We start from the raw sequence: 27,930 nt of genomic DNA, 5'->3' as shown, positions 1-27,930 counted from the left end.
GAGGCAGCGCTCGGTGTTTCTAGTCTTTTCATCATGGGAACACGCGGCTGAAAATGAGCTCGGCTCTGTGGTCTGGTGGGGGGGCTTTAAAGCCAGCTCTGGGTCAGACCAAACACTGGCAGCTATTCATGACTAGATCAAGTTGATGTGAGATTCTGTCCCTCCTCTGCCCCCCCCCCCCCCCCCCCCCCAAAAAAAAAACATTTCCATATGAATGTGGAATATGCTAAAGAAAAATGAGCAGGATCGTCGTCCCACAGGGTGAGGAGCAGGGAGGGCTCTGTATCCTCCCCCATGGCAAATGACAGAGATATTGGCACCGTGAGCACGTTTAGATAGAATAATAAAAACACAGCTTTAACACACACACACACACACACACACACACACACACACACACACACACACACACACACACACACACACACTTTCTCTCTATCTCATCTCCACACACATGGAAACCCAGCCGAGGTCACCGCTGCTGCCGCCGTCGGCCCTGCAGCTTATGAATCAAAACATTGCATATTTAGAGATGCTTTATAATGACTGGACGAGCGCACACACGTTCCCGTCACCGCATAAAGGCTTTGCCGGGACAAAGGGGTTTGTCCTGAAAGACAAACAGCAGGAAGCACGGTGACGGCAACGAGCGCTGCATCGGTCCATGTTGGACAAACAGCGGCGGACTGCAGAGAGCGAAGACGGCGTCCTCTCTCTCTGCAGCTTCCTGTCAGGCCCAAGCCGAAGCGGCGCACCATCGACGCCGCATCACTAGGGCGAGGGCCTCCTAATGTCACGCTCCCATTGTTCGTTCGGCCGGAGACAAACCCCAGGCCCGTCTGGACGTTTAAAGGTGGGCTCAAAGCCGGAGCAAGGAGGCCATCTATTGCCAGGAGGGATGGGGGGGGGGAGCATCCTGAGCTACACAGGTGCAATGATCCTTTTTCACCGTGTTGAGGCATGAAATAAGAACACCACAGACGACCTCTCACATTATCACAACAGGTCTGAGCCTCCTATTGAACCTACCACACATATTCATCCCTGAGATAAACACGGAGAAACCAACTCATTGAAAATCATTTAGCAGATATATTAGACATCATTTTGTTTCTATTGTTGGTTCTTTGTCCTCTGATGATCAAATCACTGTGGTAGATATTACTGATAATTGAAAGCAGTTTTGATTAAAACAACAAAAATAAATAAATGGGTTGCAAACATGTCGTTATTTTTAATTCAAAAACTATTTACTTATTTAATTAACTTTTTTTGCAATAGGACATCAAATCTGACTGATTTTATTTTATTTTAGGCTTTAAGTTATTAACTGAGAATAATTATATGTTATGTAAGAAGATCTAGATTAATTTTTGGATGGTTCACAAGTTTAAAAACAGTTTTGGTTCCTACTTATTATAGGGCTTGGCAATAAATCAATATCATATCGATATGATATGAGACAAGATATGCTCTTACATTTTGGATATGGTAAGTGTCTGTTCCTGGTTTTAAAGTGTTGTTCTTTAAAGTGTTCTAGCTGTTCTATTGTCTGCCTTTACCCACTTAGTCACTATATCCACATTACTGATGGTTATTTATCAAAAATCTTATTGTGTAAATTGATATTTACACAATATTACTGTAACCAGTTATGCGTATGTAAAATAACTATTTGTGTAAAACAAATAACCTAAATCTGTAGGAGCAACATGTGCCCCACAAACCCAAACTCTACCAAGCAGTACACTATTTCTGCAGAGTCGTGTGTTTGTGTAAGAGCATTAATGTAAAGGAGTGAGACTCTCACCCCCCCCCCCCCCCCCCCCCCCCCATCACTTCTCTCAACGGGCTCCGTTTCCCGACTGTTTGGGTCTGGAGCACAGTGAATCACTGGGCCTGGCCAGACCCGTACGTCACGCGTCATTATTCAGAAAGAGCCAATCGGGCGGCTAGGATTTTGCCCCTTGCGAGACACAGGTCGTTAGGACCAGTCACTGTGAGACCTGCTCTCGGTTTACACTCTTGACCATGACGGTACGTTCCACTGTGTGATGCTTCTGTGCCGTTTGTGTGAGTTATTGTCCACATGCAGGGACCGGTCCGGTCTGGTTACCATCAGCCCAGCGCCCACCCCCTGTGCACGGGCCCTCCTGTATTTAGGTTGTGATCATCACAAAGGGGGATCTGGACCAGATTGTATTTACAGTGAGTGCTCTTTGTAGATATGTGTCTAATCTACAAAGAGCACCGCTCACACTAACAGATTAAAAACACGGAATGTTTGCTGCCAGATTTCAAATCACCGTGTCAAAACAGAATCAAAGAGGCAAAAAAGAAGAGTGGACTTTTTGTGGCAGCAAGAACAAAACTGATCCCATGTTTTTGGACAATGTCCTACTGGGCCGTTCTGGTCTCGGCTGACCCTCTGCCAGCTATACAAACAGTGAGAGAGAACATGACATCACCCCTCTATCGTCCAGATTCCCTCCAGGCTCACGGTTCAGCCGGTTCAAGTGCTCCATGCAGATGGTGGCTAATGTTGACTCACTGAGCCAGAGATCTTCGCTTCAGTGCAGGTGGATGGCAGGGTTCGCATCGTCCCGCTCCAAGTGTTCTGGAGCAAGACATCCCTAAATCCCTAAATGCTCCTGGTGGAGCGGGTCAGCACCTAGTATGTGTTTGTAAGCGCTGTATCCGATAAGGTAGAACAGTGTCAGAAATACAGTCTTTTACCGTTATCCTTCTTTTGAAGGCCTTTACGCAGCGAATAATTCACACGTCAACATCTTTAATCGAACCGTTGGTTTTGTTGAGAGTACTTTCGTACAGAACACAGGTTGATTTTTCTAAGCTTTCGCACCGGAACAGACAGTTCTAAAACACACACTGTAATACAACAACAAGTAGTCCGAACTAAGACGGCACACTTTATTACTCCTTTCAACCTTGACAAAAGGCAGCACAGACCAGATCCACTCCTTCTATTATTACCTTTCATAATAAAAGTCCTTCACACATACACAGTAACCGTTTACCAGAGGGAACTCAAACTCTATAAGAGCACTTTACTAAAAGGAAACTCAATAAAATATCTAGTTCATGCTCTACATATACTGTTGCATCGTTGTCTTTATGAATAGTTTTGATGGAAAATATTTAGCATTTTCCTATCTTATTGCCACACTTGTATAACCCTGCAGAGCGCGGGCCTGCTTAACCCACATTGGAAGTCATTACAAAGGTTTGGTCTGAAGCGGATTCTCTTCTGTCACTGAACTGGTGACAGACTGGAGGTCGACAGCAGTTCCACCGTGCTGCACACTGGAGGGAATGCGGTCTCCCCGGGTCTTGCGCCTCAGCGGGCATGTGGAGGATGTTCCCTCCTGACCTGTAATGTGTACGACCAACCTCAGCAGGAGCCAACGCAAGACACAAAGCTCTCTTCCCTCCAGGCGGTCCAGGCGGGAGGCATCAATTCCCAACAATCAGCACGTCTGCATTCAAACACATTTCAAGACACCCTCGTCATCGCGCCCTTCGGCGGCTAACATGCAGAAATGATTTTACGGATTTAGCCTCCATTTAATAAAACGGAGCCCGACGAAGACTTTGACAGTCAAAGGGCGAACAAGTGTTCTATTTTAATGGGTCTAAAGATGAGGTGTCATTATCACAACGTAAAACTGTCACGACCCTGTGCTGTATTTTTTCAATTTACCTTTAACGTGAAAAACAGACGTTTCTGACAGGGAAAATACAACCGCGTCTCACTGAGGAAGAGTGAAGGCCGGTGGAAGAAGGAAAACAACTAAGCAGTAGTCCACCATGTGGCCCACAATCTATTCATTGCGCCCGTTTAATTTCTTTTGGGTGCATAATCCTTTCACTTTCAATAGCAAATTTAACAGTCCCCAAGGCCCCAGCACCAGACTGGTCAATACAAAACCAGACAACTAATTACTGAGCGCACCACGCTGTCCTCCTCAAACCCCACTCCTCCCTTTCTCCCTCAGTTCTCTCCTTCATTCCTCTCTCTCTCTCTCTCTTTCTCTCTCTCTCTCTCTCTCTCCAGCAGCTGTGGGGTTCATGTACACAAGAGCAGCAGTCAGGCAGTATTAGGTTTCCACTTCCCAGATCTCTCTTAAAAGCCTGTCCCATAATGGCCCTTCAGTCACACAAACACGCATAGTGTTTCATACAAAAATCTAACTAAACCCAAACAGCACCCACAGTTGGACAAGCACATGTTAATATATAGACCGTTTTGAAGACCCTGAAATAGAGTTCTGCATGTCTACATATTCCTTTCTGGTTATATTTTTCTTAATTTGATACAAAGCGGTTAATTGAATTGATTCTGTTGTTTCCCGGTGGCTAAACAACCCTCACGGTAAATCGCATTTTTACTGAGAGACAACAAAAGCAATGCTCATAATGTCTAGCAGTTAAGCGCTAGCTTTAAGAGCGTGTAATTAGCATGTAATTGACGCCTTGTTTTCAAGCACTAAATTAGAACAACTTGACAGGCCGTTTAGCTAATAAAAGACGCTAAAAGCTGACCTACATGTGAGCGCCTGGTTGTGCTGGATGCACTCAGCTGACATTCTATGACACTTGGTGCTTGTGGTGTTTTCGCTGCTCCCCATGTGTACATACCCCTGACTGTGACAGTGACAACATGGTCATGATAGCATGCTTGGCGTCGCATCATATTGTGACTGGTGTTGTTCCTGATGTTGTTCCTGGTGTTGTTCCTGCTGTTGTTCCTGGTGTTGTTCTTGGTGTTGTTCCTGCTGTTGTTCCTGGTGTTGTGACTGGTGTTGTTACTGGTGTTGTTCCTGCTGTTGTTCCTGGCGATGATCCTGGTGTTGTTCCTGGTGTTGTTCCTGATGTTGTTCCCGGTGTTGTTCCTGCTGTTGTTCCTGGTATTGTTCCTGGTGTTGTGACTGCTGTTGTTCCTGGTGTTGTGACTGGTGTTGTTCCTGCTGTTGTTCCTGGTGATGATCCTGGTGTTGTTCCTGGTGTTGTTCCCGGTGTTGTTCCTGCTGTTGTTCCTGGTATTGTGACTGCTGTTGTTCATGGTGTTGTCCTCTATCAACACCAGGAACCTCTCTTCAGGCTTTGATTGTGACCCAGCGCACATAGCAACTCAGCGCAGCCACTAATTTGCTGATGGATTTAAAAAAAGTCCCTCAGTTAAGATCACTTCCCCAGATAATGGGAAGAGTCGCTCCCCCCTGTGACCTGAGTGGAGTGTCCTTTGTCTCACTCCCAGTGTTAGCCTTAGCCCGTTGTGTCTGCATTATCCAGCACCTCCACCCCTCCCTCGCTGCCTGCCGTTGACGCGACAAACTCCACTGCACCACACCGGACTGCTAAGAGGAAATGCTTAATGCATGGAAGCCATTTCCCAGTGTGCCCCTGAGCTCTGTATGCCCCCCCTCCCCCGTGGACCCCAACCCCCCCCCTCCACCCCACCCCACGTCTGTGTGACCACCGAGAGGCTGAGGCGGTTAAAGGAGCCGAGCTGTTGTAGACAGAGTCATGTTGTAGAGAGTCATGTGGCTAGAAACACTGGGCTCAGCCCACACACACACACACAAACACACAACTGATTCCACAAAGAAATCCCGCACCCCCTTCACTAGCAAACAAGCAGGAAGAGCTCCATTTAGCTCAAAGGCGAGCAGACAAATTGCTAATGATCTCTTGACCCGAGACACAGGCCACGGTCCAGAATACAAATTGATGGAAACCAAAATGAAATGTGCAATAACATGTAAATCAGATGCACCGAAACACAGACAAAGATCAGCACGTTTTTTGAAAATAAAGTGTTTAAATAGCAGTAGTAGCAAGTTTATCTTAGCGTTGTTTAACTTATCAAAGCGACATTTCAATGTTAGAGGAAAAAGTTGTGGGTGAGAAAAAAATAAAGTAAACGTGGGCTTTCTTTCTTTTGTCCTTCCCTTTCTTCCACTGTGCTTTGTGTCAGTGAGGACAGCTGGATAAGAAATGGATCAGTGGTAAAGGGACACAGTCTCCATCACAGACATGACCTCACCCCCTTTAAAGGAAACCCATTGGGGGCCATTTGTGCTAGAATTCAATGCTGAGATTGTGTGTGTGTGTGTGTGTGTGTGTGTGCTACGACCTGGTTGTCTTTGAGATAGCTCGTTTGCACGGCTCTCGGTTCAAACACCAACATGTTGTTCTGCTTTTCTTACTCATATGGCAATAATAGGTTTAACTGAAAATGTAGCCATGGGTATTCATTTATTGCAGAAAACATCTGCGTTGCTTTCCACTGACAGGGCCCAGGACTCAAAGTCATTAATAATTCAATAAAGAATCTGACTTATGATGCATATCATCTGTCATCATTATCTCAGTGTTGAATGACATCTTGCGTCCATATGTCCCTGATACTATTAATCAAAGTAAGTCGTGTAATGACCCATGATGCCAAGACTGTCTTTCATAAAGTTGAAGTTGTTTCAGACATATCATGGCCCTTGTGTCTCTGAATGCTCAGCTTTCAGATCCATGTTGAGGAATCAATACTTCTTTAGATAATCACTGGCCACATGATGAGGAGTGAAAAATGTTCTCACTGTCTTTAAAATATCACTTGACGTCTGAATTCAAAATGCTGACGTCACATTAACTGCAGTGCTTCCCCTACCTTCCCCTGATATTATATATCAGACGGCATGTCATTTCTGTCTCTACACGGTCTGTTTACAATTCTCCTCTGCTCTCTGTATCACAAACAGAGTTTTAAAGAGTTCACACTCACCAAAACACACACACACACACACACACACACACACACACACACACACACACACACACACACACACACACACACACACACACACACACACAAGCAGCTAAAGTCCAGTCACCACCAGATGACAGTTTTCTGACCCAGCTTGGCAGTCAGAGGGGAAATACTCCCCCTGGCTGTACAAGACTGATCTTGGTAAGTAAATAAATAAATAAATACATTACATACGTACATACATGCATAAATACATATCAAGAGGCTCTGGAAATGTTCTTCCAGAAGCCCAGAAAGATACTCTGCAGTGACAAAATTGTAGATAATTGTCATAAAAAGAAATGTTCTGATGTTTTGTTCAATGTACAGTTCAAACAATCATTCAGTTATTGTATTGACTGCTGTCATTAAAAGAAACACATGAACACCAGGATTCCTTGAAGCGTTGGTGTCGGTGTCTGACTGAGCTTGTCCATTGCCATCCAAATTTGGGCGGGACCTCCTTCTTGAGCATAATCACACGGATGGTCACGTTGGTAATGTGCAGGAGCTGGATCCTGAAGAGGTCTTTCTAAAGAAGTAATAGTTGTGCCAGTAAGTCCAAGCACTGAAGAGAGACCAGGGTGGGACCAGACAAAGTCATTCAGGCTCCAGGGTTGTGAACTCCTTGGGCTGCATGAACAGCTGCGTTGTTAGAGCATTATTCTCATAACTACTCATATCATATGCCTTCCTGGAACAGCGCGGATTCACAGTCAGCCACTGTGCGCCCACATTAGTCAGCAAAACTCAACTAGAGGCATGTCCCTTTGTCCAGGCCCAGGAGGGTAACTGTCCACTACTGATCTGTCAGTGAGGAACTGTGGCATATCGTTAAGAATACTTCACATCTTCTACCCATTCACAACAGAAAAAACCCAGATAGAGCGGTCTGGAGTTTGTTCCTCAACATAGTCCTTGTCCTGGTCTGCCATGATGTTTTTTGTGGGAGACGGAGAGTGTTGTGGACAGAACAGGAGAGACACACGGGGTTGTGACTCATTGTGTTTACATGCTCTTTAGTAATTTCATCACAAGCCGAGTAAAGCAATACTGAGAATATTGTGACTGTCAGACAACCCTCTTAACAAAGTTATCGCTCTTGCATCATGGTTGTAAACAGAGTAAGCACAACTGAATTTACAGAGATGGATTACTCTTCCATCTCTCACATGACCCTCGATGTGTGTGCACCCTTCAGTGGCGCAGTCCGCCATAATGTTTTACACACCGGGCTTACCTTTTTTATAACGTTGTCCCGGTCTTTGGATTCTTTTTCTATTTAATAATGTGCTTGACATGCATTTAAGATGATGCACACAAATAGAGTTGACGGCCATTGACTGGTGTACGTTTGGACTTTACAATGCTCTGGAGTTATTGGAAATGTTCTCATCACACACGTCTGAAACAATCCGACGCACAATAGCGCATTAATTCACGGGATGGAAAAGAATTAGAAATATGAGACAAATATTGATTGAAGCAGAATATTTCGTTAGATAACAACATGTTGAAAATGATTTCATCTATCCTCTGGAGTTACTGGAAATGTTCTCATCACACACGTCTGAAACAATCGTACGCAGCCACCACTGGAATCTAACTCTACAAATAGTGTAATACAAATAACAATAGCCTGATCACAATGAATGGACATCTGCATGGCATTCAAATGTTGATTTAAAATGTGAATGTCCATGTAGAAAAGAAGCTTCAAACTATTTGGGACAACCCTGCATTATATTGTGTTTACTGATGAGGAGGGTACTCCCTTTGCTATGTGTTGCTGTCCGTTGACGGAGGGTGCTGAATTAATGCCGTGGTGAAGAGAGGGAAGGGCCTCCTGGCTACTTTGTTACCCGTTTAGCTAGGTCTTTAGGTCTTTCCAATGTGTGTGCTGTATCAGTAATGTTAGTGCAAAGAAACATGAATTCATCATTCTTTCTCTAATTTGCTCACTGGGTAGACTGCGTAGGCTTTGTGCACGTGTTGGAACCTAGCCGTTAAAGGTAGCCTAAGAGTGGGAGGCCGTTTATTGAGCGTACTATGGGATGGATCACCCTATAAAGTGGTTTCTTTCAGCGTGCTGATTTTGTTTTCCCGTGCCACAAAAGTCCCAGAGTGAACCGGATGCAAAGCAGTGTGTTTGTCGAGCAAAAATAAAACCTGCTTTTTGGGGCAACAGTAAATGGATTTCCAATGCAAGCACCACTGCAGATTTTGAGTTAAGGTGATGTAAACATCAACGGTGCTTCAGTTCTTCCTTTACTTTCCTATTTCTTGTTTCCCGGTAGGTGTGCACAGATCTGATAGCTATCAAACAACTCATGTGGAGTAGCAGTGGCACTATTCAAATGCATTTCTTCTTTTCTTCTCTTGGCTGAGTGGCAGAAGAGGGACTACCTCCTATTTCCTGAAGAAGTCAGATCCTGCCTGCTGTCAGGGTTTCTGTTTTCATCCTGAATGGCAGCTCTGTCCTTCACATGGCAGCAGGAGGCTCAACAGCTAATAAATCACTGCTACTAAGTGAGCTTTTCCTTTCACTGCTTGCAAACAGCAACCGGGCTAATTTATAACCAGAGGAGGCATGAGGGAGAGGCTAAAATTGGCTGTGGAGGTCAGGCAGGTTATCTTGCGACATGTCTTCATCTGGCATGAAGGACAACCAACAACTAGGATCATCTGAAGACAGACACCAGATGAATATTATTCATAAAAACATGAAATATGGCAATAAATAAAGGCTCCGTGGAGAGAGAATGAACTGTACCGTACCAAAGGACTCAACAGTGACCCACAAAACACTGTAGTCCTGTTCTTTATCTCATATGAATTCAGAAACATGTTTAAATGATTATTTTTATTACGGTTCACAAAGTATTAAGGGGAGACACTATAGGAAAAACAATACTTTTATGCACTGGTCCATTTAGAGATTTTGGGCTATTTTGCTTCTTCCATAAACTTCTTTCAGACTAGTGGAAAAACATCCAAAATACACATTTAGGTGTTTATTTTATTGCTTTGTCTCTTTGCATCTGTAGATTTCTACTAAACTCACTGAAAATAACCATTAAATAATGCCTCATTCGCATATTTAAATAGATGTTTAATTAAATTACAGACATTACGAAGACACTACAGGAGGATAGGTAAAAAATGAACTAATAGATATCACCATGAAACTTCACCAGTTGATTACTGATGTTTAACTTATGTTTAACATCTCTTTAAAGGACGTTTTCTCTAAATTACTTTGTTCTCAGTAGCTCTTACATTCACCAAACGTTACTCTTTCATTCCTCTCTGTACTCTGAAGGTTTCCACAGTGTTACAGGGTTTGTTCACATCTCATTCAGAGACTCATTTATATCATATTTTATTACTGAAAACATGATGGCAAAGTATTTTTTTATGGCTGTTGACAGTATTTTCTGATTTACGGAGCGATACAAAGAGATATCCAAACTGACCTTTTTAAAGACATTTCACTCTAATGTTCTACAAAATGAAGAAGTGTGAACCTGGTCTATCCAATGTTCACATTTCTGTTCTGGAAATGTGTGCAAATATTGCACATAAGACAATTTGCATATTTAAAAAAAACAATTCAGAAAACTTGTAATACAAAAAAGAATTTTCTTAATGTAAGTAAGTGGGGAGGTTACTGTACATGGTGCTATCTGTTAGTCTATTTCACTTGTTTACTCTCTTAATCATTTAACAATTGTGCTTTATGATTTATAGAAATGAAATGAATATCACCCCAACTGAAATATATTAACAATATAAACAGCACATGCTGGTGCTTTAAACACTGAGAAAAGATTAGAAACTCTGTAATAAACTCTTCATTAATAAGAAAGTAATCCATAATGTATTTTCTATTTCTGTGCTGAGCAGACAATTCATGCTTCTATAGTTTGTGACGTTACACAGCTGAACCAGGACTAAAACGTCTTCACAGTAACGTCATTAAGGTGTGCAGCGCTGTTTCATTAGCTCTTGACCCACATGCCCCACATAGAGAACTAGACTCTGCATCGGGCACTTTGTGTGTATTAGTAGTGAGTGAAATCCTGAAAATCTTCCCAGCATGCTTAGTTAGTTCAGAAGACATTATGCTGCACTAGAGAACACACTAACAATACAATCATACAGGCGCAACTAAACTCCACTTTTGTTTTGCTTTAAATACCACCTCTCACAGGAGAAAGGAGTCCGCTAACGGCGGTCAAGACACTTCATTCCCACATTACTAAGATGTCTAATGAATGGAGGGAGCGAGGGAGGCACAGAGCGGGTCGGGCACAGAGACGGCAGTGATTTGCTCAAAGAGACAAGGGAACGAGGTCAAAGTCCCAAACTGCAGATGAAGCGTCCAGGTGGGACACGTAAATCACTGCTCTCAAGTTCAATTCCTGACTCACTTAACTGGACTCGTGTCACAGATGCACGCTAGTTAATTAATAAGTCATTCTATGAAGAGAGAAGGCTGGTCATAGCTTCTCTGAATTAATGCCACAGAAAGTGTTTGAGTAATAAAATGGTATGTTGTGTTGTAGATTTTTGTGAGATTTGGTAAAGGACAAGTTTTTGGGGGGATTTGTGGTTTTTAAACAGTTTTATCTCAGTCAATAATCTGTATTAGAAAATTAGCCAAAAACATTTCAAATACATTTTGTAACTTTATTGATTCTTTATTAATTATTATAATAATAAATAAAATGTATGGGGAACATTTCTTGCAATATTTCCTCATCACCAAAATTACTATAAAATCTACAAAATATATTAAAATAGAAACAAACATGTAGCTCTATAAGCAAGTCCAAGAGGTTTCTCTCACATGTATCACATCATTCAGTGAGGCTGCACTGAAGCATTAGTTTGCACTGTCAGCAACAATACATTTCTCATCTTCGAATGTGATAGTAAGCTTCTCTGGGCTCATTTCTGTAAAAGAAATTATTTTAAAACATATTAAAATGAGACGTTAAAAGCTGCTCAGTATCTGAGAACTTCGCTCAACCAAGACGTGAAAATTCAAAACTCAGTAAAAAGTGAAACCGCTGAGCAACTAAACGGCCTCCGCAACAAAGCCAGCTGAAACATGCAGAGCGGCGTCCAACTTCAGAGGCAAGCACATGTTCCACAGTGACGATGTCATACTAATACAATGAATAGTTTGGAGCCATTGTGCTGCTGGACTGAGTGTCATTCTCTTTGACCCCTCCAGAATCCCTTCCCCCCAAGTCGGCCTCCGCTCTACCTTGACCCTCAACACTTGTGGTGCAAATTCAAAAACGCACAAAGCCCTCTCTCACCGCCAGAGCGGACAAATTCATTCTGACACATTTAAGGGAAGTGGAAGAAAACAGCATCTGAGTGTAAAAGTCAAAACAGGTAACTGCTGGCAGCACATGAATCAAAAGCATGGAGGGATCGGACACGGTGAGCAGGGCATGTGGAGAGTCCTGTTTCGCCTACAGAACACAACCCCCCCCCAAAAAAAAGTGCTAAGAGAGAGAAAGAGAGAAGCGCTTACTTACCAAGTAGATCCCGACATCCGAGCCCAAGAATGACAGATTCCTCTCTTGCCTATCTCGAATCCACTTCCATTTTTCTGAGCTCCCATATGGCACCCCCCACCCCTCCGAGAGGCAGAAAGAGTGCGACGAAGGGACAGTCAAACACACAGGGAGACGGAGAGAGAGAAAGAGAGTGAGAGATGGGGGGGGGGGGGGGGGGGGGGGGGGGGCATTAGTCCTGGATGGAGGGCACTGTTGCAGCTGTGCACCCCCGTCAGTATCTCCTCAAATCCAATCCTCTCCTCCATGTGTGTCTGCAGCCCCGCTGAAAAAAAGGCAATGGAAACAAAGTGATCCTCTTACACAGAGAGAAAGAGAGAGAGAGAGACAGAGAGAGAGAGAACGACAGGAAAACAAGTGAGCTAGTTAGGAGGCCGAGGCAGCTGGAGAATAGCAGGTTCAAGTTTTCAGCGTCCCCCTTTGCTGTGTCGTAGGAGAGGGAGGGAACAAGCCGAGGAAATAGTGCATAATACCTTCCAGTTCTTTCTACCCCCACTACACTCTCTCTCTCTCTCTCTCTCCCCCTCTCTCCCTTCTCCCCCTCTCTCCCTCTCTCTCTCTCTCTCTCACACACACACACACACACACACACACACACACACATTCTCTCTCTGGCAACAACCTCCTCCTCCGGGCGCTGGAATGCAAGGCAAGAGTTTCAAGAGGCCCAGTTAGACAACCCTCAGAGTCACTGCACCTTGACCCCCGGGTCAGACTCTGTGTGTGTGTGTGTGTGTGTGTGTGTGTGTGTGTGTGTGTGTGTGTGTGTGTGTGTGTGTGATAGAGGGGCAGGGAAGTTAAGTCTGTGTATACTTAAATTTGCAGGGGCCAGCCTGGCCTCACAAGATCACATAACCGTAGCCACACAGCCACTTGAGGGAGATAATACTGTGGGACATAGACACCACTGAAGAGTCACCATCAATGCACGCTGAGATAGAATGTATCTATCCCCAAGGGAAGTCTCAGAGACTAATCAAAGATTACAACAGAATAGGAAAAAACAAGTAAAAAATAAATAAATATATAAATATATATATATACTGTATATACTATATAAAAAGTAGTAAATATAGTGTATATGGGGGTGACCGTGGCTAAGTGGAGAGCAGGGCCGCCTTTCAATCAGAGGGTCGGCGGTTCGATCCCCGGCTCCTGCTCTACTAGTCTCGCGTCAATGTGTCCTTGAGCAAGACACTTAACCCCAATTGCTCCCGTAGCTGCGTCTACGGTGTGTAGATAGATACTGAATTGTAAGTCGCTTTGGATAAAAGCGTCTGCTAAATGACTGCAATGTAATGTAATGTATAAGAAGTAATACTGACACCATTGCAAAACCGAACGGCAATAAGAATAAGAATGAAATAAATAAATAAAGTGCATAAGACCAGTGCCTAAAATAAACTAAAATAGTCAAGTAATATTGTGCGTGATATTGAGAGTCTTTAAAGTAATATTGCACAGAGGACAGAGGAATAGTATTAAGGTGTTTAATATGTGTAAAGGTTATATATTGTGAGGTTTGCTAATTCAGATGTTGACTGAATTTGAAGATGCTGTCATATAAATAAGGGCCATAACACTGTAGAGGAGGCTCAGAGATGATTTTAATCTATATTTTATGTTTTCTAGTTGTTTTAATCATTGTACAAAATAAGCTACTCATCAACAACCACCATGAATGATAACACTGCTATAAATGAACAGCAGGAGGACATTGCTGACAACACAACATATAAGATGCTATATATATATATATATATATATATATATATATATATGTATACATATGTATACATATATGTATATATATATATATATATACATATATATATACGTATATATATATATATATATATATATGTATATATGTATATATATATATATATATGAATACGGTGCACCTTTGCAAAGGTAGTTCTTGAGCTGTGGATGGCGATACTCAGATGGTATACTCTAATGAAATCCAGGGTTTATAGTTAGGGCTGACTCAGGTTTATAGTTAGGGCTAGCTCAGGTTTATAGTTAGGGCTAGCTCAGGTTTATAGTTAGGGCTGGCTCAGGTTTACAGTTAGGGTTGGCTCAGGTTTACAGTTAGGGCTCACTCAGGTTAATAGTTAGGGCTGGGCTGGCTCAGGTTTATAGTTAGGGCTGACTCAGGTTAATAGTTAGGGCTGGGCTGGCTCAGGTTTATAGTTAGGGCTGACTCAGGTTAATAGTTAGGGCTGGCTCAGGATAATAGTTAGGGCTGGTTCAGGTTTATAGTTAGGGCTGGCTCAGGGTTTATAGTTAGGGCTAATTCAGGATAATTGTTCGGGCTGACTCAGGTTAATAGTTAGGGCTGGCTCAGGATAATAGCTAGGGCTGGCTCAGGTTTATAGTTAGGGCTGACTCAGGTTAATAGTTAGGGCTGGCTCAGGATAATAGTTAGGGCTGGTTCAGGTTTATAGTTAGGGCTGGCTCAGGGTTTATAGTTAGGGCTAATTCAGGATAATTGTTAGGGCTGACTCAGGTTAATAGTTAGGGCTGGCTCAGGATAATAGTTAGGGCTGGCTCAGGTTTATAGTTAGGGCTGACTCGGGTTTATAGTTAGGGCTCACTCAGGATAATTGTTAGGGCTGACTCAGGTTAATAGTTAGGGCTGGCTCAGGATAATAGTTAGGGCTGGCTCAGGTTTATAGTTAGGGCTGACTCAGGTTAATAGTTAGGGCTGGGCTGGCTCAGGTTTATAGTTAGGGCTGACTCAGGTTAATAGTTAGGGCTGGCTCAGGATAAGTTAGGGCTGGTTCAGGTTTATAGTTAGGGCTGGCTCAGGTTAATAGTTAGAGCTGACTCAGGTTTATAGTTAGGGCTGGCTCAGGTTTATGGTTAGAGCTGGTTCAGGTTTATAGTTAGGGCTGACTTGGGTTAATAGTTAGGGCTGGCTCAGGATAAGTTAGGGCTGGTTCAGGTTTATAGTTAGGGCTGGCTCAGGTTAATAGTTAGAGCTGACTCAGGTTTATAGTTAGGGCTGGCTCAGGTTTATGGTTAGAGCTGGTTCAGGTTTATAGTTAGGGCTGACTTGGGTTTATGGTTAGAGCTGGTTCAGGTTTATAGTTAGGGCTGACTTGGGTTCATAGTTAGAGCTGGCTCAGGTTTACAGTTAGGGCTGGCTCAGGTTTGCCTTGGACCAGTCCCTAGATAAGCTGCTATAGGTCTAGACTGCCGGGGGACTTCCTAGGATACACTGAGCTCCTCTCTCCTCTTCTTCATCTACTTCTGTATGAATTCATGTCTCATTAATGCTCATTACTAACTTTGCGTCTTCCTCAGAGTCTTTGTGCTTTCTCTCCTCACAGGTTTCCATGGATCGTGGTTTTATTTGGACCCCGGTCTTCCCTCCTGTTGTGGTCCTGCGGACGCCCACAGCTACTATCTTTATTATTATTAGTCTCATTGCTTGCTATTGCCGATGCCATTACTGCTTTTTAGGGCCCGAGCACCGACATAGTCGGAGCGGAGGACCTATTGCTATTCTAATGTTTTTTATTATTATTAGGGCCCGAGCACCGACGTAGTCGGAGCGGAGGACCTATTGCTATTCTAATGTTTTTTATTAGGGCCCGAGCACCGACGTAGTCGGAGCGGAGGACCTATTGTTATTCTAATGTTTTTTATTATTATTAGGGCCCGAGCACCGACGTAGTCGGAGCGGAGGACCTATTGCTATTCTAATGTTTTTTATTAGGGCCGGAGCACCGACGTAGTCGGAGCGGAGGACCTATTGTTATTCTAATGTTTTTTATTAGGGCCCGAGCACCGACGTAGTCGGAGCGGAGGACCTATTGTTATTTTAATGTTTTTTATTATTATTATTATTATTATTATTAGGGCCCGAGCACCGACGTAGTCGGAGCGGAGGACCTATTGTTATTCTAATGTTTTTTATTATTATTATTATTATTATTATTATTATTATTAGGGCCCGAGCACCGACGTAGTCGGAGCGGAGGACCTATTGTTATTCTAATGTTTTTTATTATTATTATTATTATTATTATTATTATTATTATCGTACCAGTTTCATCGCAAAAAGGAGTTGCTTGGGATACTGGGAATCTTTTGAAATTTGGCACAAAATTCAATCGTGGTGAAAATTCCAGTATTATTGGGGTGTCCAGCTGCGGCATGACATTTTGGCTCGATAGCGCCCCCTACAGAGTAGCCCCAACTTTGGGTTTCACCTAGCTGTATGAAATTTGGTAGGTATGTGGAACGTGATGGGACGTACAAAAAAGTCAAAAGGAGGTATATCCTAAACCAAACAGGAAGTCGGCCATTTTGAATTTTATGACGTTTTTGGACCGTTTCAAGGCGCTTTACTTTAACGAACTCCTCCTAGAGATTAAACCCGATTGCCTTCAGATTTGGTCAGTATGCTCTTGAGACCTTGGCAGTGAAACGATACTCAAAGATCAAAAAGTTCTCGAACTATGTGTCCGTGGCGTGGCGGCAAAAAAGCACCATTCGCCATGAAACAGGAAGTTGTTGTAACTCGGCTGTACATTGCCTAATCTGCTCCAAATTTCTCATATGTCATAACATCCTCACCCTGAACACATGTATATGACAATTTAGAATCATAGTAATAGCGCCACCTAGTGGCAACAGGAAGTCATAGGTTGTGTACTTTGACACCCTACTGCTCACAGATTAATCGGATCCCTCTCAAATTTTGTCACAAAAGCCTTAAGACCTTGATAATGCTTCATTGTGAAAATTGTAGGAAGTTGTCGAAGCGTGGCGACGTGGCGGCTCTGCAAATTTCGATCCTTCGCCATGAACGAATAAACTGATGTAACTCGACTCCGCATCATCAGATCTTTACCAGATTTCACATGTTTGATTAAACTCCAGGCCTGAAGACATCTGCAAGCCAATTTTGAATCATAGTCATAGCGCCACCTACTGGCAACAGTAAGTTAAAGTCTTTATACTTTGGCTTGTTTCTCTTAGTTGGAAAATCAGATCAACATCAAATTTGTTCCACACAAATGTAAGAAGTTCATAATGCCAGTTCTCTAAGCTTTTGATGTTTCGTCGAACGCCGTTGCCGTGGTAACGCAGTCTTCGTCGTGAAAAACGATGGTCATTTGGAGAGGTTAAAAAAGCTCGAAACACAAGCAAACTTGACACACAGATCACAAGGCCAAAATGTAGTTCTATAATATGATTTTATTCAATCAGAGTGTTAAATCGGCTCAATAGCGCCCCCTACAAAATTTCGACGAAGCAGCCCTCGCAGTACGTTTCACATAGATTAACAGAATTTGGTAGGCACATGTATCACATGTGGACTTAAATAAAAGTCTCTTGGGGCCATGCCCTAAACCCAACCGGAAGTCAGCCATTTTTAAATTTGTATGAATTTCTAGTGTCGTTTTAGACATTTCCAGGTGCTCTACTTTAACGAACTCCTCCTAGGGAATTAATCAGATCGACTTCAAATTTGGTCAGTACAATCTAAAGATCTTTGTGATGAAAAGTTACTCAAAGGTTGTTGTTTCGTGAAATGCCGTTGCCGTGGCGACGCATTCTTTGCCATGAAAAACAAAAGTGTTTTTGAGGGGCTAAAAATACTCAAAACAAAATCAAACTTGTCACACACATTTAAAATCCTGAATGTAGTTATCTGATGTGATTTTAATGCTTCAGAGCGGCAACTCGGCTTGATAGCGCCCCCTACAATATTTCGACGATGCAGCCCTCGCAGTACGTTTCACCTAGACGTATAACATTTGGTAAGCAGATGTATCACATGTGGATTTAAAAAAAAGTCTTAGGGGTCTATGCTCTAAACCCAACCGAAGTCAGCCATTTCTAATTTTGTATGAATTTCTCGTGTATTTTTCCCATTTCCAGGTGCTGTACTACGAACTAGTCCTAGGTAATTAATCAGATCAGCTTAGAATTTGGTCAGAACAATCTAAAGACCTTTGTGATTAAAAGTTTAGAATTCATCAAACATGGACTTGGTGTAGCGGCCATTTTACATGGTTCGCCATCATCCATCAAGCTGTTGTAACTCAACTGTACTTTGTCAAAACTGTCCCAAAGTTGACATGCTTGATTACTGTCATGATTTTAGGACATCTGCATGCCAATATTAACTCATAGTCATAGCGCCACCTACTGGCAACCACAGACGTAAGCAGGATTCTATAATTACAGCGGCCCAAACACTGAACTTAATAAAAGGGTTTGTGGTCACACCATGAGAAAAAGACTTATCTGATCTGAATATGTGCAAACTAAGATGCTTGGAGAGCAAAAGTTAGACAACAGTGGTTCTCAAACCATGTCAGTGGGCATTAGTATAAATGATCTGCCCAGAGCTTCTACATGAGAATCAGGTTAAATGTTATAATGAATTAAAATGAAAACAGTGTTAAATTGAAGTGTTCAAGTACAAGCAAATCACACTACTGTTCTCCTAACTTTCATGTAAGTCCAAATACAATCAGCAGGACACTGCAGGGAGTTAATCTCCATCCCAGTAACCTGACAGTCTGTTATGTTACAAATACTGAAGAACATTCACACTTTCATTTTCTTAATGATCTTAACAGGCTTACATTTATGATTGTATTGGAGGTACACTTAAAACATTTGAGGCTTAAGACCTGGCAACATGGTCTTGCTATGCTGCTGGTCGACGCAGGAAATATCATCTAACTTGTGCATGCAGTGTATGATGGTCACAGAAATACATTGCCGCATCAACCAGAGTCCTGCCAGTACCCTCGACGTGTGTGACGTTGCGAGGGCCCGATCAATGCTGCTTGCAGCTTTAATTATTCAGTGTGGCTTTGTGGCACAAGGCAGTAATACTGCCTGTGCCAAAGCACACTGACTGTAATCCTGCGGGCTTATTATTCAGTGTGGCTTTGTGGCACAAGGCAGTAATACTGCCTGTGCCAAAGCACACTGACTGTAATCCTGCGGGCTTATTCAGTGTGGCTTTGTGGCACAAGGCAGTAATACTGCCTGTGCCAAAGCACACTGACTGTAATCCTGCGGGCTTATTATTCAGTGTGGCTTTGTGGCACAAGGCAGTAATACTGCCTGTGCCAAAGCACACTGACTGTAATCCTGCAGGCTTATTATTATTCAGTGTGGCTTTGTGGCACAAGGCAGTAATACTGCCTGTGCCAAAGCACACTGACTGTAATCCTGCGGGCTTATTATTCAGTGTGGCTTTGTGGCACAAGGCAGTAATATTGCCTGTGCCAAAGCACACTGACTGTAATCCTGCGGGCTTATTATTATTATTATTGTTGGAATGCTGATTCAGCATTCCAAGTATTGTTCTTCGAATCTTTATTCTTCAACTATTTCTTCCGTACGTATTTTGGCACTTAATAACGTCCACATTTCTTAAGCTACAGAAACCGTTCAAATATGAAAATGTTCAGCTTTTTCAGGAGAGGGGTGCTATGTCTTTTTATGTTTCTAATCTTTCAACTTTTTTAATTATTAAGCATTTTGCAATTTTTTTTTGAATGGGATGTCTATGGAGAAACTTTTCAAATCCTCTTAAACTTGTTCAACTTTCAGATCATTCTACTTCCTCATACTTTCAGCTACAGACACCATTTAAACTTTCAAATGTTGAGAAAACCCTGATCAATGATTGTATGTTATAATCATTTTGATATCTTTTATACTTTTTGAGCTGTAGCAATTTTGCTTTTATGTGTTTTTCAGTCCTTTTCTGCTTTTATAATGGGTGTGTATTGCGCAGCTTAGAGTGCGTGATGTCATCGCTAGAGTGAAGAGAAGCCTGAGATTTCTGTGAAAAAAACATTTGTCTTTTGCGACTGACTCCTCAATTTTCACTCTACATGCATAATTTTTGGATGGAAACGTAGCTAATCTTGTCCTTGTCGTAGACATATGACTATGGAATCTCACAGATTTACACATTTGGCACAAAAGCCTTTACTTGAGAGGAAAACCAACTTTCTCCTCCATAGACCCCAATGTTAAAACGTACTTCAAAAAAGTCTTGCACAGACAACCGTACCCCATTTCTAAATCGCCATTGAAGCCACTTTTTTTTACACTACAGACACAATTTTCGCATGATCTGTTCTTCAAGTCATCCTCCCTCTCAAGTATTCATTTTGGAGCAATAGGGGCTATGGTTATTGTGTTTTTTGGGTTTTGTTTGACAGGTGTTTTCCAGTTTTTTTCTCATGAAAAGGCGGCAGGCTCACAGGTGTTCGTGCTTGAGCTAATTACTGATGTTTATAAACACACAGACTCACAGACACAAGCCTCTCTCTCTATCTCTCTGTGTGTCTCTCTCTCTCTGCGTGTGTATCTCTCTCTCTGTGTGTCTCTCTCTGTCTGCGTGTGTATCTCTCTGTGTGTCTCTCTATCTCTCTGTGTGTCTCTCTCTCTCTGCGTGTGTATCTCTTATACAGTCATTCAGGTATTAGAGACTTTTAGAGGACCCCCCCACACACACACACACACGCACACACCATTTTAAAGTACAAGCCCCACCGAATGAATTCCAACTGAAATGCTTTTGATGAAGCCTGTCATTTAATAACCTGTTTGTGTTTATCTAACATTATGATTCAGTCTCCTCTCCTCCTGTCTAACCCACCCAGCCCCACCCTTTCAAAATAAAAGCCCCATGGATTAACTGTACTTAAACATTAAGCTCAAAATGAGGCTTTTTTGTTGAAATAATTAATGTTCTTACTAATACTACGACAACTATCACTACTGCTGCAAATATTTCTAGTATTACTACTACTGCTACTAATACTACTTCTACTTTAACTTTTTACAACTTTTGCTGTTGCAACTATTACCATTACTACTACTGCTATTATTACTACCACTACTGCTAATACGACCAGTACTACTATTACTTATACTACAACTGCTACTACTACTACTACTACTACTACTACTGCTGCTATTCATACTACTACCAGTACTAATACTACTACAGCTATTAGTATGAATGCTACTAGTATTTCTACTACTGCTATTACTGCTACTTCAAATACTGCCATTACTATTACTAATACTACTACTTCTTCTACTACTACTACTGTTATATTAAATACAACAACCACTGCTACAGCTATTACTACGACTTCTTCTACTACTTCTTTGAATTACTAATACTTCTACGACTAATAATACTTCTATTACAACTACAACTTCTACTACTACTATAAATATATCTAATGCTACTAATACTTCTACTTCAAACAATACTTCTACTACAACTTCTACAAATATCACTACTGCTGACATTTTTTAAGCCACAGAAACCATTCGAATATCAAAATGTTCAGCTCTTTCAGGAGAGAGTGATATGACTTTTCATATTTATAATCTTTACATTTTTGAATTATTAAGCTTTTTGCAATTTGTTTTGAATAAGATATCTATGGAGAAAATCTTCAAATCCTGTTAAACTTCTTCAATTTTCAAAGCCTTCTTCTTTCTCATACTTTCAGCTACAGACACCATAGTTAGACGTTTCAACTAGAAGGGTTTTCAGCAGTGCAGTTTAAATGCTTTCGGGCTTCAACATTTTTCAGACAGGTAGTCTCTCATTTCTGTATTTTCAGCAATGTTTTTGCAATTCATTTCAGCTTTCAGCTTTCAAATGTTGAGAAAACCCTGATCAATGATTATATGTTATAATCATTTTGATATCTTTTACACTTTTTGAACTGCAGCAATTTTGCTTTTATGTGTTTTTCAGTCCTTTTCTGCTTTTATAATGGATGTGTATTGCGCAGCTTAGAGTGCGTGATGTCACCGCTAGAGTGAAGAGGAGCCTGAGATTCCTGTGAAAAAAATGTTTGTCTTTTGCGACTGACTCCTCAATTTTCACTCTTCATGCATCATTTTTGGATGGAAACGTAGCTAATCTTGTCCTTGTCGTAGACCTATGACTACTACTACTACTATTATTACTACAACTACTGCTAATACTACCACTACTACTATTACTTATACTACAACTGCTACTACTGGTGCTGCTATTCATGCTTCTACCAGTACTAATACTACTACAGCTATTAGTACGAATGCTACTAGTACTTCTACTACTGCTATTACTGCTACTTCAAATACTGCCATTACTATTACTACTACTACTACTTCTTCTACTACTACTATTGTTATATTAAATACAACAACCACTACTACAGCTATCACTACGACTACTTCTACCACTTCTTCTAATTACTAATACTTCTACTACTAATATTACTTCTACTACAACTATAACTTCTACTACTACTACTACTATAAATATCTCTAATACTACTAATACTTCTACTTTAAACAATACTTCCACTACAACTTCTACTACTACTACTACTACAAATATCACTACTGCTGAAATTTTTTAAGCCACAGAAACCGTTAGAATATCAAAATGTTCAGCTCTTTCAGGAGAGGGGTGATATGATTTTTCATGTTTGTAATCTTTAAGCTTTTTGAATCAAGCTTTTTGCAAGTTTTTTTCAATGGGATATCTATGGAGAAAATCTTCAAATCCTGTTAAACTTCTTCAACTTTCAAAGCCTTCTTCTTTCTCATATTTTCAGCTACTGACACCATAGTTAGACGTTTCAACTAGAAGGGTTTTCAGCAGTGCAGTTTAAATGCTTTCGGGCTTCAACATTTTTCAGACAGGTAGTCTCTCATTTCTGTATTTTCAGCAATGTTTTTGCAATTAATTGCTGCTTTCAGCATTCCAACGCATTTTCAGCAGGAAATGCATTTTCTAGTTATTGTTGGAATGCTGATTCAGCATTCCAAGTATTGTTCTTCGAATCTTTATTCAACTATTTCTTCTGTACGTATTTTGGCACTTAATAGCTACAGAAACCATTCAACTATATAAATGTTCAGCTTTTTCAGGAGAGGGGTGTTATTTCTCATAATTTTTCTAATCTTTCAACTTTTTGAATTATTAAGCTTTTTGCAACTTATTTTTTGAATGGGATGTCTATGGAGAATATTTTTAAATCCTCTTAAACTTGTTCAACTTTCAGATCCTTCTACTTCCTCATACTTTCAGCTACAGACACCATTTAAACTTTCAAATGTTGAGAAAACCCTGACCAATGATTGTATGTTATAATCATTTTGATATCTTTTACACTTTTTGAATAGTAGCATTTTTGCTTTCATGTGTTTTTCAGTCCTTTTCTGCTTTTATAATGGGTGTGTATTGCGCAGCTTAGAGTGCGTGATGTCATCGCTAGAGTGAAGAGAAGCCTGAGATTCCTGTGAAAAAAAATATTTGTCTTTTGCGACTGACTCCTCAATTTTCACTCTACATGCATAATTTTTGGATGGAAACGTAGCTAATCTTGTCCTTGTCATAGACATATGACTTTGGAATCCCACAGGTTTACACATTTGGCTCAAGAGCCTTTACTTGAGAGGAAAACCAACTTTCTCCTCCATAGACCCCAATGTTAAAACGTACTTCAAAAAAGTCTTGCACAGACAAACGTACCCCATTTCTAAATCGCCATTGAAGCCACTTTTTTTTACACTACAGATCCAATATTCGCATGATCTGTTCTTCAAGTCATCCTTGCACTTCAGTTTTAATATCGGAGCAATAGGGGCTATGGTTATGGGGGTTTTGTGGTTTTGTTTGACCGGTGTTTTCCTGTTTTTTTTCTCATGAAAAGGCGGCAGGCTCACAGGTGTTCGTGCTTGAGCTAATTACTAATGTTTATAAACACACAGACTCACAGACTCTCCAACTGCTGCGTCGTCACCATGGGAACCAATGACACACACACACACACAAACACACACACACACACACACTTTCTCTCTTTCTCTGTCTGTCTGTCTGTCTCTCTCTATACACTCAGTACATATAACTGTCTGTCTGCCTCACTCACTCAGTACATATAACTGTCTGTCTGCCTGTCTCACTCACTCACTCCATATAACTGTCTGTCTGCCTGTCTCTCCCACACAGTCAGTCCATCTGACTGTCTGTCTGCCTGTCTCTCTCTCCCACTCACTCAGTACATATAACTGTCTGTCTGCTCTTCTCACTCAATCCAGATGACTGTCTGTCCACCTGTCTCACTCACTCACTCACTACATATAACTGTCTGTCTGCCTGTCTCACTCACTCACTCAGTTCATATAACTGTCTGTCTGCCTGTCTCACTCACTCACTCAGTTCATAAAACTGTCTGTGTGCCTGTCTCACTCACTCACTCAGTTCATATAACTGTCTGTCTGCCTGTCTCACTCACTCACTCAGTTCATATAACTGTCTGTTTACCTGTCTCACTCACTCACTCAGTTCATATAACTGTCTGTTTGCCTGTCTCTCTCTCCCAAACACTCAGTCCATCTGACTGTCTGTCTGCCTGTCTCTCTCTCCAAATCACTCAGTCAATGTAACTGTCTGTCTGCCTGTCTCTCTCTCCAAATCACTCTTTCAATGTAACTGTCTGTCTGCCTGTCTCTCTCTCCCACTCACTCAGTACATATAACTGTTGTCTGCTCTTCTCACTCAATCCAGATGACTGTCTGTCCACCTGTCTCTCTCACTCACTCAGTACATATAACTGTCTTTCCTGTCTCACTCACTCAGTTGATAGAATTGTCTGTTTGCCTGTCTCACTCACTCAGTTCATATAACTGTCTGTCTGCCTGTCTCTCTCTCCCACACACTCAGTGCATCTGACTGTCTGTCTGCCTGTCTATCTCTCCCACTCACTCAGTACATATAACTGTCTGTCTGCTCTTCTCACTCTCCAGATGACTGTCTGTCCACCTGTCTCACTCACTCACTCACTCAGTTCATATAACTGTCTGTTTGCCTGTCTCACTTACTCACTCAGTTCATATAACTGTCTGTCTGCTTGTCTCTCTCTCTCCAACACACTCAGTCCATCTAACTGTCTGTCTGTCTGTCTGTCTCTCGCTCCCACACACTCAGTCCATCTAACTGTCTGTCTGCCTGTCTCTCTCTCCCACTCACTCAGTACATATAACTGTCTGTCTGCTCTTCTCACTCAATCCAGATGGCTGTCTGTCCTCCTGTCTCCCTCACTCACTCAGTACATATAACTGTCTGTCCTCCTGTCTCCCTCACTCACTCAGTACATATAACTGTCTGTCTGCCTGTCTCACTCACTCACTCAGTACAAATAACTGTCTGTCTGCCTGTCTCATTCACTCAGTACAAATAACTATCTGTCTGCCTTTCTCACTCTCTCACACTCATTCATTCAGTCTCTCTATCTCTGTCTTCCTGTCATTCTGTGTTTCTCTCTCTGTCTTTCTTTCTGTCTCTCCCTCTCTCCCTCTGGCTCTCTCTCTGCTACCACTACTGCTGCTATTCATGCTACTACCAGTACCAATACTACTACAGCTATTAGTACGATTGCTACTAGTACTAATACTACTGCTATCACTTCAAATACTGCCATTACTATTACTACTTCTTCTACTACTACTACTGTTATATTAAATACTACGACCACTACTACAGCTATTACTATGACTACTGATACTACTACTTATACTGCTTCTTTTAATTACAAATACTTCCACTACTAATAATACTTCTACTACAACTACAACTTCTACTACTACAAATATCACTACTGCTGACATTTTTTAAGCCACAGAAGCTGTTTGAATATAAAAATATTCAGCTTTTTCAGGAGAGGGGTGATATTTTTCATATTTGTAATCTTTAAACTTTTTGAATTATTAAGCTTTTTGCAATTTGTTTTGAATGGGATATCTATGGAGAAAATCTTCAAATCCTGTTAAACTTCTTCAACTTTCAAAGCCTTCTTTCTCATACTTTCAGCTACAGACACCATAGTTAGACGTTTCAACTAGAAGGGTTTTCAACAGTGCAGTTTAAATGCTTTCGAGCTTCAACATTTTTCAGGCCGGTAGTCTCTCATTTCTGTATTTTCAGCAATGTTTTTGCAATTCATTTCAGCTTTCAGCTTTCAGCATTCCAACGCATTTTCAGCAGGAAATGCATTTTCTAGTTCTTATTCTCCATCTTCCACATCAGAGTTTGCCACGAAACTAGTCCCACGGCTTTGCCAACACCTGCTCAAAAAGTAATTCAACACGTGCGGCTTGATCGGGAATCGTGAGCTATGACTTTTATAAGAAATTCGTCCAGCGGTTTCCCCGAAAATCGCGATCTACAATGAAAAATCGGCCCATTGACTTGAATGGGATTTCGGCGTGAAGAAAGCAAAAAAAACACTTAACTTTGGACCCATATTGACCAGCCATACTTTAACGTAGAAACATGATTCAAAGTTTAAAACGTAAACAAATTGATGGACGTTATTGAGCCAAATGGACATTTTGCTAGCTAGCATAGTTTTCATGAAGTCACCGACTTAGTTTCAGCAAAACTTTGGGTCTGTTTCAGATTTTATAATGGGTGTGTATTGCGCAGCTCGTTAAGTGCTAGAGTGATGACATCACGGTCAGAGTGAAGCAGAGCAGGAAAATGTTCTGTGATTTTTCCAAACAAATTGCTCCCATTCCCACAATTTTTACTCTTTATACACCATTTCTGGCCAAAAAGCTTGGAAATCTTGTGCTGGTCGCAACAAAGTGTCTATGGAATCCAACGGACTTACACATTTGGCTCAAACAGCCGTGGAGCAACATGAATTCCAACCGAGTACTCCATTAGACCCCATGTTAAATCAGAAAAGAAATTTGTCAAAGAAAGCAGACGGTACCAGTTTTGTAACTTGCGCTGGCGCTCACATTTATAACACTATGAACATAAAAAACATACCAGGGCGTTCGGCAGAGTCTTATCTCTCTTACGGTGCACTTATTTTATTGATTGGACTCATGGTTTTGGTATAAAGTGCATTTGTTTGACAGGTATTTTCCAGTGTTTTCTCATGAAAAGTCTGCCAAGCTCACAGGTGTTCTTAATTCAGCTAATTACTGATGTTTATAAACAAACAGACTCACAGACTCTCCAGGCCCTGCGTCGTCACCATGGCAACCAGTGACACGCACGCACGCGCTCTCTCTCTCTCTCTCTGTCTGTCTGTCTGTCTCTACACAGAAGGATTTACAAATAAATGTGACTCACAAATGCACGCAGAACAAATATATTTCTGCATTTGTATGTATTTGTGTGTGGATGTTTTCTATTTGTTTGTGGATTTGTGTGTATTTGTTTGTGGATCTCTTCACATTTGTTGGTGGGTTTTTTGAGACTCCCCTGCCTGGCCGGATTCACAAATACGTTTTTTTTAACATGGACCTATCTGTAGCCAATCAGATGTCAGCCTCATTTTCAAGCAATCACATGAGCGCAGCTCCCCCCTCCCCTCCCCACGAGGCTGCCAGCTGTGTTCACACCGAACGCAGGGCGAATTATTCGCGTGATGAGATTACATACAAAGTCTTTGCACAGACACGATGAGACTGCAG

At 41.6% G+C, this 27,930-nt stretch overlaps 1 long non-coding RNA gene across 2 annotated transcripts in view; it reads right to left on the bottom strand.

The window, feature by feature from the left end:
- The window catches only part of LOC137880181 (uncharacterized), a 44,129-nt gene extending 31,264 nt beyond the window's left edge, over positions 1-12,865 (bottom strand). For both annotated transcript variants that reach the window (XR_011103794.1, XR_011103795.1), the window contains exon 1: positions 12,382-12,865. This is a non-coding gene — a long non-coding RNA (uncharacterized lncRNA). The remainder of the gene's footprint in view (positions 1-12,381) is intronic.
- Positions 12,866-27,930: the final 15,065 nt, after the last annotated feature.

This window comes from Cebidichthys violaceus, unplaced genomic scaffold (assembly GCF_023349555.1).
Source record: "Cebidichthys violaceus isolate CVI_PGR_0920_01 unplaced genomic scaffold, fCebVio1.0.p SCAF_27, whole genome shotgun sequence".
Lineage (NCBI taxonomy): Eukaryota > Metazoa > Chordata > Actinopteri > Perciformes > Stichaeidae > Cebidichthys > Cebidichthys violaceus.
Note: the sequence above shows the minus strand (reverse complement) of the source record. Positions and strands in the feature narration are given on the sequence as shown.